Source organism: Talpa occidentalis, unplaced genomic scaffold, assembly GCF_014898055.3.
Source record: "Talpa occidentalis isolate TD23 unplaced genomic scaffold, MPIMG_talOcc4v2.1 talOcc4.4, whole genome shotgun sequence".
NCBI classification, from domain to species: domain Eukaryota; kingdom Metazoa; phylum Chordata; class Mammalia; order Eulipotyphla; family Talpidae; genus Talpa; species Talpa occidentalis.
The window spans coordinates 106,376,914-106,390,393 of record NW_023604295.1 but is presented as its reverse complement, the minus strand read 5'-3'; positions in this window follow the sequence as shown (position 1 = coordinate 106,390,393).

The following is a 13,480-nucleotide window of genomic DNA, read 5'->3' as shown; positions in this document are numbered from 1 at the left end:
GAGGTCTGCCACACCATGTGGGTATCACCCCGGCCGGCAGGGATGGAACCCATGCTGCAGAGGCTGCGGACAGCTTCACAGCACTGCACTCAACCCGCTGTGCCACCAGGGAGGCCCCACAATTATTTTCTGTTGAAATATAAATGGAATGATATGCAGATTTAAAAAATGGATGGATGGGTGGGTGGATGGATGGATGGGACTCTGAGTAAAAGAGTGAGTTTAAATGTGGCGCTAATGATAACAGGGATGTAGGTCAATCAGCTTCATTCATTCATAGAGCAATTTACATGTATTCCTAATCTATCAACCCATCTCAGGAATGTAGACCATTAGCAAATTACTTCACAATTATATGGATAGATTAGAATAAATCATCTCTACTATTTTAAAAAGCTGGAAATTTACACTCTCTTGGTACAGGTCAGAAGCATCTCTTTACATTCCATTTTTAAGAACTTCCATAGCATCCCATTCACTTCTCTACCATCTCATCCATAGCACTATTTGAGTTGTAGACATGTATTTATCCATTTCATAGCTACTAGAATGGCTATGATTTTTCAAAAAGGAAAATAGCAAGTATCATTGATGGAGAGATTGGGATGATTGTGTGTTGACAGTGGGAATGTAAAATGGTACCCCTGATGTGGAAAGGTTTGATTCCTCAAAAATGTAAATATAGAATTATCATCTAATGCAATGATTTCACTTCTCGGTATACATTCACAAGATTGAAAACAGGGTCTTTTTCATTCTACTGTATGCCAATGTTCATCACAAAATTATTGTAATATCCAAATGGTGGAAATAGCCCAAGTGTCAATGATAAATTCCATTGGTAAACAATGATATTCATTAATAAACTCAATTTTTAAACAATGAAATTTATTGAGCAATAAGAAGAAATAAAATTTTGATACTTGCAACAACATGGAGGAACCTTGAAATTATGCTTAGTGAAATAAGCCAGACACAAAAGGACAAATAAATGATTCCACTTATATGGAGTAGGTAAATTTGTAGACATGGAAAGTAGACTAGAAGTGATCAGGGAGTCAGGGGAGTAGTGAAGGGATTTACTCTTTAATTGCTACATAATTTATTTTGGCAATGACAACAGATTTTTGGATGTAGATAGTGGTGATGGTTACACAATATTATGAGTGTTGCTAATACCACTGAATTGTACACTTACAAATGGTCAAAATGATAATATCATATGCATATTTTACCATAAATTTTAAAAAGATCTATTTATGTGTTTACCTCACCCACTAGTTTATAACTTCCTAATGGATCAGATTTTATTCATTTGGTATCCTTGAGCTCAAACTTAGAATCTCAAATGTAGAGATCACAATAAAGGATATCATGAAAAAATATGCAAAGAGAAACCATAGATTTTTATTTTTTTTTATAAATTTTATTTTTATATTCCCCATACAATTGCAGCCCACCCCCATTCTGACCCCAATCCCTCCCCTCCCGCCCCCGCCCCCCTAAAAGTGTCTCTGGAAACCATAGATTTTTAATTCCTTCCACAAACCAAATCTATGGGCTGCTTACTGTTCATTAGCATTTGAAAATTTTCACTTTTTCCACACATATGAAATGAGCATGTCCTCTGTGCTGGACACAGGGAATATATTAGTGATGATGGATTTCTGTCCTTGAAGAGTGCACTTTCCATTGACAGGAGACATACCATTGCCATATAAACAGACAAACAACAAACACAAGGTCAGATGGAACTAGATTCTGAGAAGAGAATAAAATGGGGCAATGAGAATATGTGTGAAAGAGGTGGGGGCTCTTTTTGCAGGCATGTCAGGGAAAACCTTTAAGAAGGAAACATTTGAGTCCTAAATGTTGAGAAGGGGCCATATTATGACCATCGGGTAAGGGAGAGAATTCCTCACAGAAGGAAGAACAAGTGCAGAGGTGCTGAGTGTGGAGGAAGCACATCATGTTAGAGAGACAGGAAGATGATATGTGATACCAGACCAGGATGCAGGAGGAAAAATGAGAGAAGCAGATGAAGAAAAAGTCAGGTGTCAGGTCATATGGGAGCAGCAGGCCAGACCAAGGGGTTCATATTCCACTCTAACAGAAAGTCTCTTCTAACAGAATGAGCTATTGGGTGGTTTTAAGCATTAACCTCATATGATCTGATTTTTGCTTCCAGAAGATCTCTCTAGTTCTGTGTGGATAATGGGCCATGAGGGGACAAGATACCAGGTAGAAAATCAGATGAGTGATGATGATCGTTTGGATTACAATTTTTTTTTAATTTTTAAATTTTATATACTTTTAAATCATTTTTCATTTTTGCACAATGTATGCATTTTCATCTTGTTTATAGTCCCCATACAATCCCTACCACCCTTGTTTTGATCCTACTCCCCTCACTGCCCGCCCCGCCCCCCATAGTGTGTCTCTGGTTTATAGTTGCTTGTTGATTTTGATTTTTACTTTATTATAATTAGTCTTTTTCCTGGTCCCTTATTTAGGTTTTCTAAATTCCTGCTATGAGTGAGACCATCCGGTATTTTTCTTTTACTTTCTGGCTTATTTCGCTGAGCATGATCCCTTCCAGCTCCATCCATGTTGCTGGATTACAATTTTAGCCATAGAGACCATCAGAAGTGGTTGGATCCAAGATTTATCTTGGAATTGACCCTGATAGGAACTGCTGATGGGTTGGATGTGAAAAGGAAAAGAATAAGTCAAGGATGATTTCTACTTTTTTTGCCTGAGCCACCACATGGAAGCTAAAGCCATGGAATAAGAAAAGGAAAACTAGCTAAGAGATGGAGTGGGGTGAGCATTGGAGGACATTCAATGGGGTAAAGAGTTTTCTTTGGGGGGGGGGGCTTCCCTGGTGGTGCAGTGGGTTGAGCGCAGCGCTGCAAAGCTGTGCGCAGCCTCTGCAGTGTGGGTTCGATTCCCAGTCAGCCAGAGAGATTCCCATTTGGTTCAGCAGACCTCTCCTGTCTTGCCTGCTGCTCCCCTCAGCAGTGTATTTCAGTCAGTCTGCCTGCTCTGTCTCAGTTGGATTCTTTCACTCTCCCGCACCTCTGGCCTGTACCCCAGTGCTTGTATAAATAAATAAATCTTTAAAAAAAAAGTTTTCTCTGGGTTCTGTTTATTGCAAGGTGCATGTTAGAAATCCAAGAGGACAGCCCCATATGTAATTCTGGAGCTGAGATGAGATGCTAGGGTTACTAGCATTTGTATAAGATAACCCTATGATCCAGGCACAGAGGAGTTACAGAAGAGGTTGTCCCAGAACAGAGTCCTGGAGCATGCCCACATTTAGAAATCCACCAAGGAGTGAACTAAAGAAATGTGGGAAGAGGGCCTCCCCGGTGGCGCAGCAGTTGAGAGCTGGGTTGCGAAACTGCCCGCAGCCTCTGCAGCACCGGTTCAATCCCAGGCTGCTCCCCGGCCACGGGAGGAGGGTCCCGCATGGCGCGCAGACCTCTCCTGCCGCCCGCTGCTCCCCTCAGCAGTGTACTTCGGTCCTTCTGCCTGCTCTGCTCCCCGCTCTGGCTCTGGTGAATTCTCTCACCCTCCCGCGCTTCTGACTGTACTCAGTGCTTGCATAAATAAATAAATAAAGATCTTTTAAAAAAAAAAAAAAGAAAGTAGCCGGTTTTATATAAAAAAAAAAAAAGAAATGTGGGAAGAACTGTGGGGTTGGAATGGAACCCCAGACAACTGTGAAATCCTGGACACCTGGAGAAAAATGCATCTCCATTAAAAACAGTGTTTAGCTGTGACAAATACTGCTCTGAGGACAAAAATTAACCATGAGATTTAATCAATAGTCATTGGTGACCTTTCCATGAAACACAAAGGACAAAGAACCTATTGGGATGGGATGAGAAGAGTAGATGAGAACACGGGTATGAGAGCAGCTTTGTTAGCTTTGTTGTATGTTGCTGGGAAGTGGAGTCCTGGGGGGGTACCAAAGAGAGATGTGGGATATAAGGACAACTTTTTCTAATTATATTTTTTCTTTAGAAGTAACATTGCATTATAACAATATGTAAGTTTCAGTTGTGCATCATAGATCAACATCTGTATAAAGTCCTGTTGTTTACTTCACCATGGAATTGACGGCTTTTAGCTGATTTACTAACCCCTTTTCTCCTACCCTTCTGGAAACCACTAATGGTCTCATAGTCTAAAAGTTCATTTTGTTTTGTGTGATTCATTAGTTTGTTTGGTTCATTTGTATTCTCTGTATATTACATATGAGTGAAATCATAAAGTGTCTGTCTTGGTCAGACTTATTTCACTAAGCATAATATCCTCTAAGTCCATCCACATTGTTATAAATGGGAAAATTTCATCTCCTTTTATGCTGAGTAATATTCCATTGTGTACATACACCAATCACCTGTTAATGGGCACTTGGCTGTTGTAAATAATACTGTGACAAATATGGAAGTGCACTTATCTCTTCAAATTATGTTAAATCCTTGTATTTGCACTGTGATGTGGTTTTATTAGATTATAATTTGGGGGATACATTTTCACTCCTCCATATGTGCCAATGTTCTACTTACTCCCCACCAAACCACCCTATATCAGACACTGACCTCATTTTATGTATGAGAAAATTGAAAAGAGAAAAGTTAATTTCCTACACATCAAAAATTAATAGCAACAAACAGCAAATGTTGATATTATATGAGACCTAAATAATATCTTCTAGATCATGACACCTTCTATTAAAATAAAAAGAGCAAAGCTTCAGTGCTTTTGTTTTCCTGATCAACACAATGATTCAGCTGTATGTCAAGCCAGATAAATGGCTTTGTACTTATCTTCAGGTTATTTGTTGATGAAAGACAGAAAGGATTTTGTCAAGACTGTTTCGTTTGTCTTGATCAAGTCTGAATTTGGCTTCCAATCTGACAGCCTCCCTCCAACTTTACCTTTCAGATCTTTCAGAGGAAATGACACAATTAAAAAAAATTTGTAAGTGATCTAAAAGTTTCTTATTGTGTTATTGTTTTAAGTCTTAAAATTAGTAATCTTTATGATAGTCAGGATTTCAAGGCTTGCAAAGTCAAATTTTGTTTTTAACCCTGATAGATTTCCTTTCACATGCATAAATCCCATCACTTATTTTGCCAAGAAAAGAATGTGCATATGTATTCATTAAGCATCTGCTCTATACCAGGTGCAGCATCAGACAGGGCAGGAGGAAGACACAGTGTCCCCATCTGTCCGCATCAGTGGGCAGAAGCTGCCCTGGGAGTACCTGGGGGACTGAGGCCAGGAAACTCTGCCAGGGCTGCCAGGGCATAAACTGTCACCTATTTGGTAGGAACTGAGAAGACATTATTCTTGAATTTCCACACAAAACAATAGTCATTATTTCCATTTGTTTGGAATTGTCCTAGCATTACAGTTCTAAAAAATCCTAAGAGATTTTATATTAAACTATTTTGCATGAAATATTACATAAATATAACTTTATTGAACATAATATTATGTGCAAATATATTATTGCATTTATTTTAATTAATTTTAATTTTAGATAATAAGCCTTGTCATCTTGGGGAAATGCACTATGATATGAGCTGGTGGGGCTGCCATTTAAGCTGACTGTGACCTCCAAGCTGGGTCCCTCTCAGCCACAGGCCTTGGAGTGAGGGCACAGCTCTGATGGCCCCAAGCAACTCGCCAGGGTGCATGTCAGTGATAGTCCACAGAGATGGGGTGTGGTTGCCATGAAGGGACTAGAAGAGGGGAGGCAACCCAGTCATTTACCAGCTCTGCACAAAGCAGGGAACAGAGAGTAGATGGGATAGCAGCTTGTTTCTGAGTATTCCGGTGGCATCTTGGCATCCCAGACAACTTCCTTTTGGCCATACTCCTGTCTCTACTCTGCTCTATCCTGAATTGTCTTCCCTTTCAGCTCAAGTGAATTTGTCAACATTTAAAAGGTTAAGATTCTAGAAGGAATAGCTGTAAAGTAATTCCAGACTAGTGATGGATGAAATTCCTCATGTTCAAGGTGGAACCTGAGGATCCAGGAGGCCTGTGGGACACACTCTCACAACAGGAAAAGGAGGCTAGTTTTGGAGACAACCTTAGTTTTCTTGGCTTGTCTGGGTCTTCTGCCTCCAAGTGGACTGGAAAAAATGTGGGGTGTTGTTACGGACTAAATTATGTCCCCTCAAAAGATGTGTTGAAGTTCTACCTCTCAGTTTTTAGAGTATGACCTTATTGAGTAATAGGATCCTTGTGAATGTTATTAGCTAAATTGAATGAAATAGGATGGGGCCTTAATCCAATATGACTAGTGTCCTCATAGGAGGAAAATGTTGGACCAGGCACACAGGGAGAGGGCCTTGTGAGGCTGAAGTTATGCCAAGCAAGTCAAAGAAGGCCTGGGCTTCTAGAAACTAGAAGAGGCAGGAAGGCACCTCCCCTGAGCTTTAGAAAAAGCACAGCCCTGCCAGCTCCTGGCTCCACAGCTGTGAGAAAATTAAGTTCCTGTTGTCTAAAGTATTTCAGTTGGTGTTACTTTGTCACAGCAGCTCCAGGAAACTAATGTAAGTATTAACTGAAATACAAACAAACTCCAAATGCCAACTTTACACAAGGCAAGAACCGAAAGGGGAAACAGACTGTAAGTCAGCTTCACAGTATCCTGGGATTCCTTGTTCTAGGGAGATGGTAATGATCTACTACTTCTTTACCACTTTTTTAACTGTACCCATATACCAGCTGAGATGGGACAATGGGCTTTTGCTATTATGGGATACCCTAACTCTTTGTTTCCAACTTTGGGATCCAAACGGGACTCACCTAGAATCCATAAGGCTTTGGTTTTTAGGAGAAATAAAATTTCAGCTAAACTCTGAACCACATAACAGATCAGTTCCAATGTGCTTGCAAGGCTGTCTATTAGAACTGAGTTTTCCATTATAACAATAAAAATGCTAAATGACAAACTCAAGTCAGGAATCCCTACCCCTCTACCCACAACACTTTTTAATACTCACTGGGGTAGGAGAAATAAAGAAAAGGCTTTAAACAGAATCACATTTCCCATTTGTTGTTGTCAAAGAGGATCCAGGAGGCCTGTGGGACACACTCTCACAACAGGAAAAGGAGGCTAGGTCATACAAATTTTAGCAACTTACCCTTTCTGAGTCTTAGTTTCATAATTTGTAAAAAGGAGATAACTCTTGGTCCATAGGTTAATTTAAATGTAATGAGAGTTTGTACCAAGGATGCAAAACTGAGAGCAACAGGTGTCCAGTTTCCCCACAACATTTACTGTTGACCCGTATCTGTAAGACTTGCAAAGATTCTCCCCAAACCGGTTTGCCACCACTACCTTTTTCCCTACTCCTCCCTCAATACGTAGAAGACTCAAAACACCATTACTTACCTATTAAATGGGCAAGATCCAGAACACTGACAAATAAAATACTGGTGAAGAACTGGAGCAACAAGACCTCTCATTCAGTGGGGACAGGAATGCAGAACAGTCCAGCCACTTTGGAAGACAGTTTGGCATTTTCTCATAAAGCTAAAATATTCTTATTATATATTCCATCAATGACACTCCTTGTAATTTATCCAAGAAGTTAAAAACCATGACCTTGCGCAAACATGCACATGGATGTTTATCACAGCTTTATTCATAATTAACAAAACTTAGAAACAACCAAGATAAGATGTCCTCCATGATAAATGGAGGAACAAGCTACAGTACATCCAGACAGTGGAATTTTATTTAGCATGAAAAATAAATGAACTACCAAGCCATGAAGAAACCTAGAGGAAGCTTCATTGCATATTACTAAGTGACAAAGCCAATCTGAAAAGGCCACTTACTCCACGACTGCAACTATAAAACATTCTAGCGAAGTCAAAACTATGACAACAGGGCCTCCCCTGGTGGCACAGCGGTTGAGCGCTGGGTTGCGAAGCCACCCGCAGCCTCTGCAGCACCAGTTCAATCCCTGGCTGCCAGCGAGGGTCCCACATGGCGTGCAGACCTCTCCTGCCTCCTGCTGCTCCCCTCAGGAGTGTACTTCGTCAGTCTACCTGTTCTGTTCCCCGCTCTGGCTCTGGTGAATTCTCTCACCTTCCCATGCTTCTGACTGTACCGGGTGCTTGTATAAATAAATAAATAAATAAATTTTTAAAAAAGAAAACCATTTTTAAAAAAAACAAAACAAAACAAAAAAAACCTATGACAACAGTTTGAGGGTCAGCGGTTGCCAGGAGTTAAGTGAGGGAGTGATGAAGAGTGGGTTCTGTTTGGGGCTGTGGAACTATTATTCTGTGTAACGCTGTCATGTGGCTAGCAGTCATGCAAAGTCAGCGTGTATAGCAGTAAGAGTGAGAGAACCAGATGCAAACTGTGGGCTTTGGAGATTATGATGTGTTCATATAGGTTCATTAACTGTAACAAATGTTTCCCTCTGGTGACAGGAGACTATGTGTGGGGGATAAGGAAGTACATGAGAAATCTCTGCACCTTCCTCTCAGTTTTCCTGTGATCTTAAACTTCTCTAAAAAGGTTTGAGTCCTTAAAAAAAGATCCAGTAGACTGAACCAAAGATGCAGTAGTGAGGCTGGTATGAGGGCATCCTTGGAGAAAGTTGTTGGGGTTTTGTACAATTCCCACCAAAGGAAGGTTAGAGGTGAAGTTTCCCATAGTCCAGGGGGCACCCTGTGGACACAACCAACCTTGATCTATGTTTAAAGACAGAAAGACTCTACCTGAAAGGACTGCCTAGGAGGTAGGGGATGGGACAGCATCCTGATCCACAGGGAGTGAGAATAGGTAGATGTCAGAAAGGTCACACCAAGGCAGTATTGCTGATGTGCTTGGTAGGGGTCTCCAGGATCCCCACAAAAGGGCCTCAGTAGCTAGAGATCAGTGTTTGGTCATCTGCCACATTTACACGGGCAAATGATAACTGCCCCAACCAGATCTAATCTTCTGAGCCCTCTGCTCTTCTCCTCTCTGCCCTTGAGACTTACAGGACCACAGGAAGTAGGGGAGATGGAAGAGAAAGTCAGGGTGAAGCATTAGAAAGAGCGTTTACCCTGGCCTGGTCAACTTTCCTTCTAGGTCAAACCTAAGGAAAGGAAGCATCATAAATTGAGTGTGTGGTTAGCATTTTGATGATAGACTGTTAAATATGTAAAGGGACAATAAAAGCTATAACCTCAGAAATTCGTCCAAAGGCAGACGAGAACAAGTCTATAGAAAGGCAAAATGGTGGATTATTGAGAAAGACCCAGTTGGCTTCTTCTTTCTTCCTATAGAGTCTGTGGGTTTACATGAATTTCAGGGGCAGAGCAGAGAGGAAGGGAGATGGACAGCACAGCTCAGTGCCTCTCTGAAGGGGGGCCTCTCTGCCCACCTCCTCTTAGTGGAAGCCTGGAGGTAGAGGGGGTGGGGAAGATGACGCAGAACTGTTCTGCACTGATGGTCTGCACCTATTCTCAAACTTTGAAGCCTCTGACAAATGCTTGGAGCACAGGAAAGTGACAGTGAAGATCCTGTTACAAAAGGTGAAATTTGTTGGTGTGAGCCAAATATTTTGTTCCATGCCTGACACAGTAGGCACCCTGAAACAGTAGCCACTATTGCTTCTTTTTGAATGATATATAATCTCAATTTTAAAATAGCAAAATGATTGCTAAAATTCACCAAAATCTCTAACTGCAGCTATAATCCAACCTCACTCTGAATAATAAATTTTCTTTTAGAAGATGGTTTTACATTACAGGAATTAAAATGCTGAGCAATGAACTCAAGCCCCAGCTCTGTCCCAGTACAGTGCATCAAGCCCAGGGGCCCATACAAACTGTTCCCACAGTAGGTTCTGATCCTAAGGACTTGTGTGTCTGAAAGGATCTTAAGCCAGAAAGAAAAAAGTTGTCAGATCCATGTTGTGGTCTGGTGGAGGTTTGAAAATTTCAATAATATCATAGACCAGCTTTACACCTGCTTCAGATGTGTGGATTTGGTGTCTAGCCATGGACACAGCTCAGCTGATTCTCATTAATTTAACTCTGAAAACATTGTAGAACATTCAAAAATAGCTAATAATCATGTCGCTGTATAGAAGCCAAGTCTTCATATCGTGGTTATTTAATATATATACTAATTAGATACCTTCATTGACATAAGATCATCCACTGAACGTACATACTACAATTATTAGAACTCATTTTAATGAGTATTTGTTTTCTGTAATGTAATACTCTCTGAGAGGCCTCTTTCTATCTAATGCAGGCTTCTTAATCTTTTTAAATAAGCAGCTTGGTTGCTGAGGAGAGGTAGAATATCTGTGAGTCATCGTGAGCTTCAGCACAGCACAGAACTAGCTGGAAATCACAACTGACATGACTGTTTTGTTATGGCAGTGGTGCTGTGTGATGAGAAATCGCTTGTAGAATTGAGAAATCTTAATAATTCGGGTGTTAACTCATTCAACAAACATTCCTTGAGACCTAATATGTTGCCATAGGAAAGTGCTCAACATATCAGTCCTCAGGACCACTATGTTGCCATAGACAAGAAATAGAATTAATATCATATTAAATAAAATAAAAGGTCTAGTATGATTTTTTTTTTAAGCAGAAATGTTTACATTTTCATTTGCAAGGAAGACATTTTCTGGCATCTTTGGCTAAGGATATTCCTGGGATAATTTTTATGAATCTCTTTGCTTCAAAGCTCAAGCTATGGGATGAAAAATGCTGTGAAGCTGTTTCTAAGCATTCAAGAAGGCATTTCTTGCCAGTGTTCTCTCCCTTACCTTCCTTATCATGCAGTTCAAAAGTCACACGCTTTATAGCTTTCTCTCAAGAAACTTCCTCTTCTCCTTACCATTTATAGATAAACACTCTTGCTCCTCCATGTAGGTTTTATTGACCTAATAATATGAGACTTTTGTAGATGATGTGACTAAGAGTGGCATGAATCTTAGGTGAGTGCTTCTCCTGGGAGAATTCCAACTGACTAATCCTCTAAAGCCAGCCTCTTCCGATGGGATCAGCAGGTGTTCCCCAGGCAAAAGAGGGACCATGCCTCTTCCAGTTACTTAGATCTGGTATTTTGAGCAGAGCCAGCCATCAAGTACAGTAATATCCTGCTGGCATTGTTTATAAACTGCACTCTAATAAAATTAATTACTCAAGAAATTTAAAGCACATTTAAATAAAAAGCAGAATCAGCATGTGTCTGGAGTCTGATAATAACTTAAGGTATCAGCTGTTCCTTCCAGGTTTCTTAAAAAGAGATTCCAATTCCTTACGCATTCACTTTCTATTGAATCTCTCTTTTCCCCCGCTATATCAACTATACTTTATATTCACGTACCAAAGTTGTATTCATATTGGAATTTTACATTCAGATTGTCCAAATGTATATAAACATTCTTTATATACATTTCAGAAATGGTCCTTTACATTTTCAGTGACAGATTAAAAAAATATTTCTAATTAGCTCTGGACTTCTGTGTCAAGATTGAGCAGAATCAACTTTTAAGATTTTTAATGCACTTCTCTCTGAAATTAACTCAATTTTTAATTTTTTTATTTTTTAATATTTTATTTTATATAATTTTTACATCACTTTTCATTTTTGCACAATGTATGCATTTTCATCTTGGTTATATTCCCCATACAATTCCCATCCCCTTTATTTTGACCCTACTCCCTTAACCCTACTCCCCCCACCCCCACTGTGTCTCTGGTATATAGTTGCTTATTGATTTTGATTTTTACTTTATTATGTCTTTTTCCTGGTCTCTTATTTAGGTTTTCTAAATTCCTGCTATGAGTGAGACCATCCAGTATTTTTCTTTTTCTTTCTGGCTAAGAAATTAACTCAATTTTAAAACTAAGTTTTCAACACTTGAATTTGAATTATAGATTGAGTAACTCAGGTCTAAAGATAACTCAGTAGCAAGAACTAAGGATTCAGCTTCGTATTAATGCTCGATGCTCTACATTGTTTTGCATACTGGACACACTTGTTCTCATTCCACTGTATCATATGTTGATTCTTTATCTTCCATCCCATAGCTTCTTCAAGAAAGTAGATACACCTAAATTTTGCTTTTTATTTCAAGCCACTACCTTTTATCATCAATATGAATACACTACTTCCACTACTCTCCTGAGAACTTGTAGGTTCCCATTTTTATTATAAACTTTACAAACACCAGGGCCTCCCTGGTGGCGCAGTGGTTGAGCGCTGGGTTGCAAAGCTGCCGAAGAATCCGCTGCACTGGTTCGATCCCCAGCTGCTCCCCAGCCACCGGAGGAGAGTCCCGCATGGTGCGCAGACCTCTCCTGCCGCCTGCTGCTCCCCTCAGCAGTGTACTTGGGTCCTTCTGTCTGCTCTGCTCCCCGCTCTGGCTCTGGTGAATTCTCTCACCCTCCCGTGCCTCTGACTGTACCCAGTGCTTGTATAAATAAATAAATAAATCTTAAAAAAAAAAACTTTACAAACACCAGATAAGGCATAAAATGAGGTTTAAACTCAATATCACTCCCATATAATCCAGTATTGTTAATATTAAAAAAATGCTATTTTTTAAGTGTCCACCATATATTACATATTTTATCAAGGTTTAAGGTCATCTGGTTCATCCTCATAGCAATCCTTTTGAGTAGAAACTAACTGCTCCATTTTACACTGGAAGGGAAAAGTTAAGATTCTGAAAGTTCAACTTGCCCAAAGGCAAAAAAAAAGTTGCAGAGCCAGGTTTACTTGCAGGTCTTCTCTGTGTGCTGCCTTACTCCATCAGTGTGAAGTCACTTCTCTCTACACCTCCTTATCTACATCAGGAAAATAAGGGGGGTAGATTCCATGTCCCTTAAGGCCCTCCTCACCCCCAACACTTGCTTATTAGGACATAGCATGGCAGGGTTGCCCATTTCTTTCTTGTTGGGTTTCGTCCAAGTCTTTCTGATCTGTAGCAGGCTCTGGAACTAAAGTATGCCTGTCCAGTTGTTAATATTATATGCTATTATTGATCCAGGTGAACTGAGAATCTGATAAAATGCCTGACTGATGACATCATACTTCACAAACAACTATCAGGTTTTGCAAGTTTAACAGGTTCTGTTTTGAATTGTGTCTATGATAGGGAGGTGGAGAAGAATGCTAAACTGATAGAAAAAGATCCTTCTCAAAAGCCTGTCCTTAGAAATCTCTTTATTTTATGACACTCATTTTCTAGCTACTGGACTTTAAATAAATCTCCCACCGACCGTATTATTTCTGCATGTTTCTCTGTGACGTGCTTAAAAAATCACCACCCAGATTTTAGTGATGTAAAGCTCCTCTACTTCTTTCGTAGGTGTTTCACTGAAATACATTCCATTTCTCTCTTGTGATGTGAAATATAGCTGTGAACACGGGCAAAATGTGACAAAGAACTTTTCAGTACAGCTCCACTATTTTCTA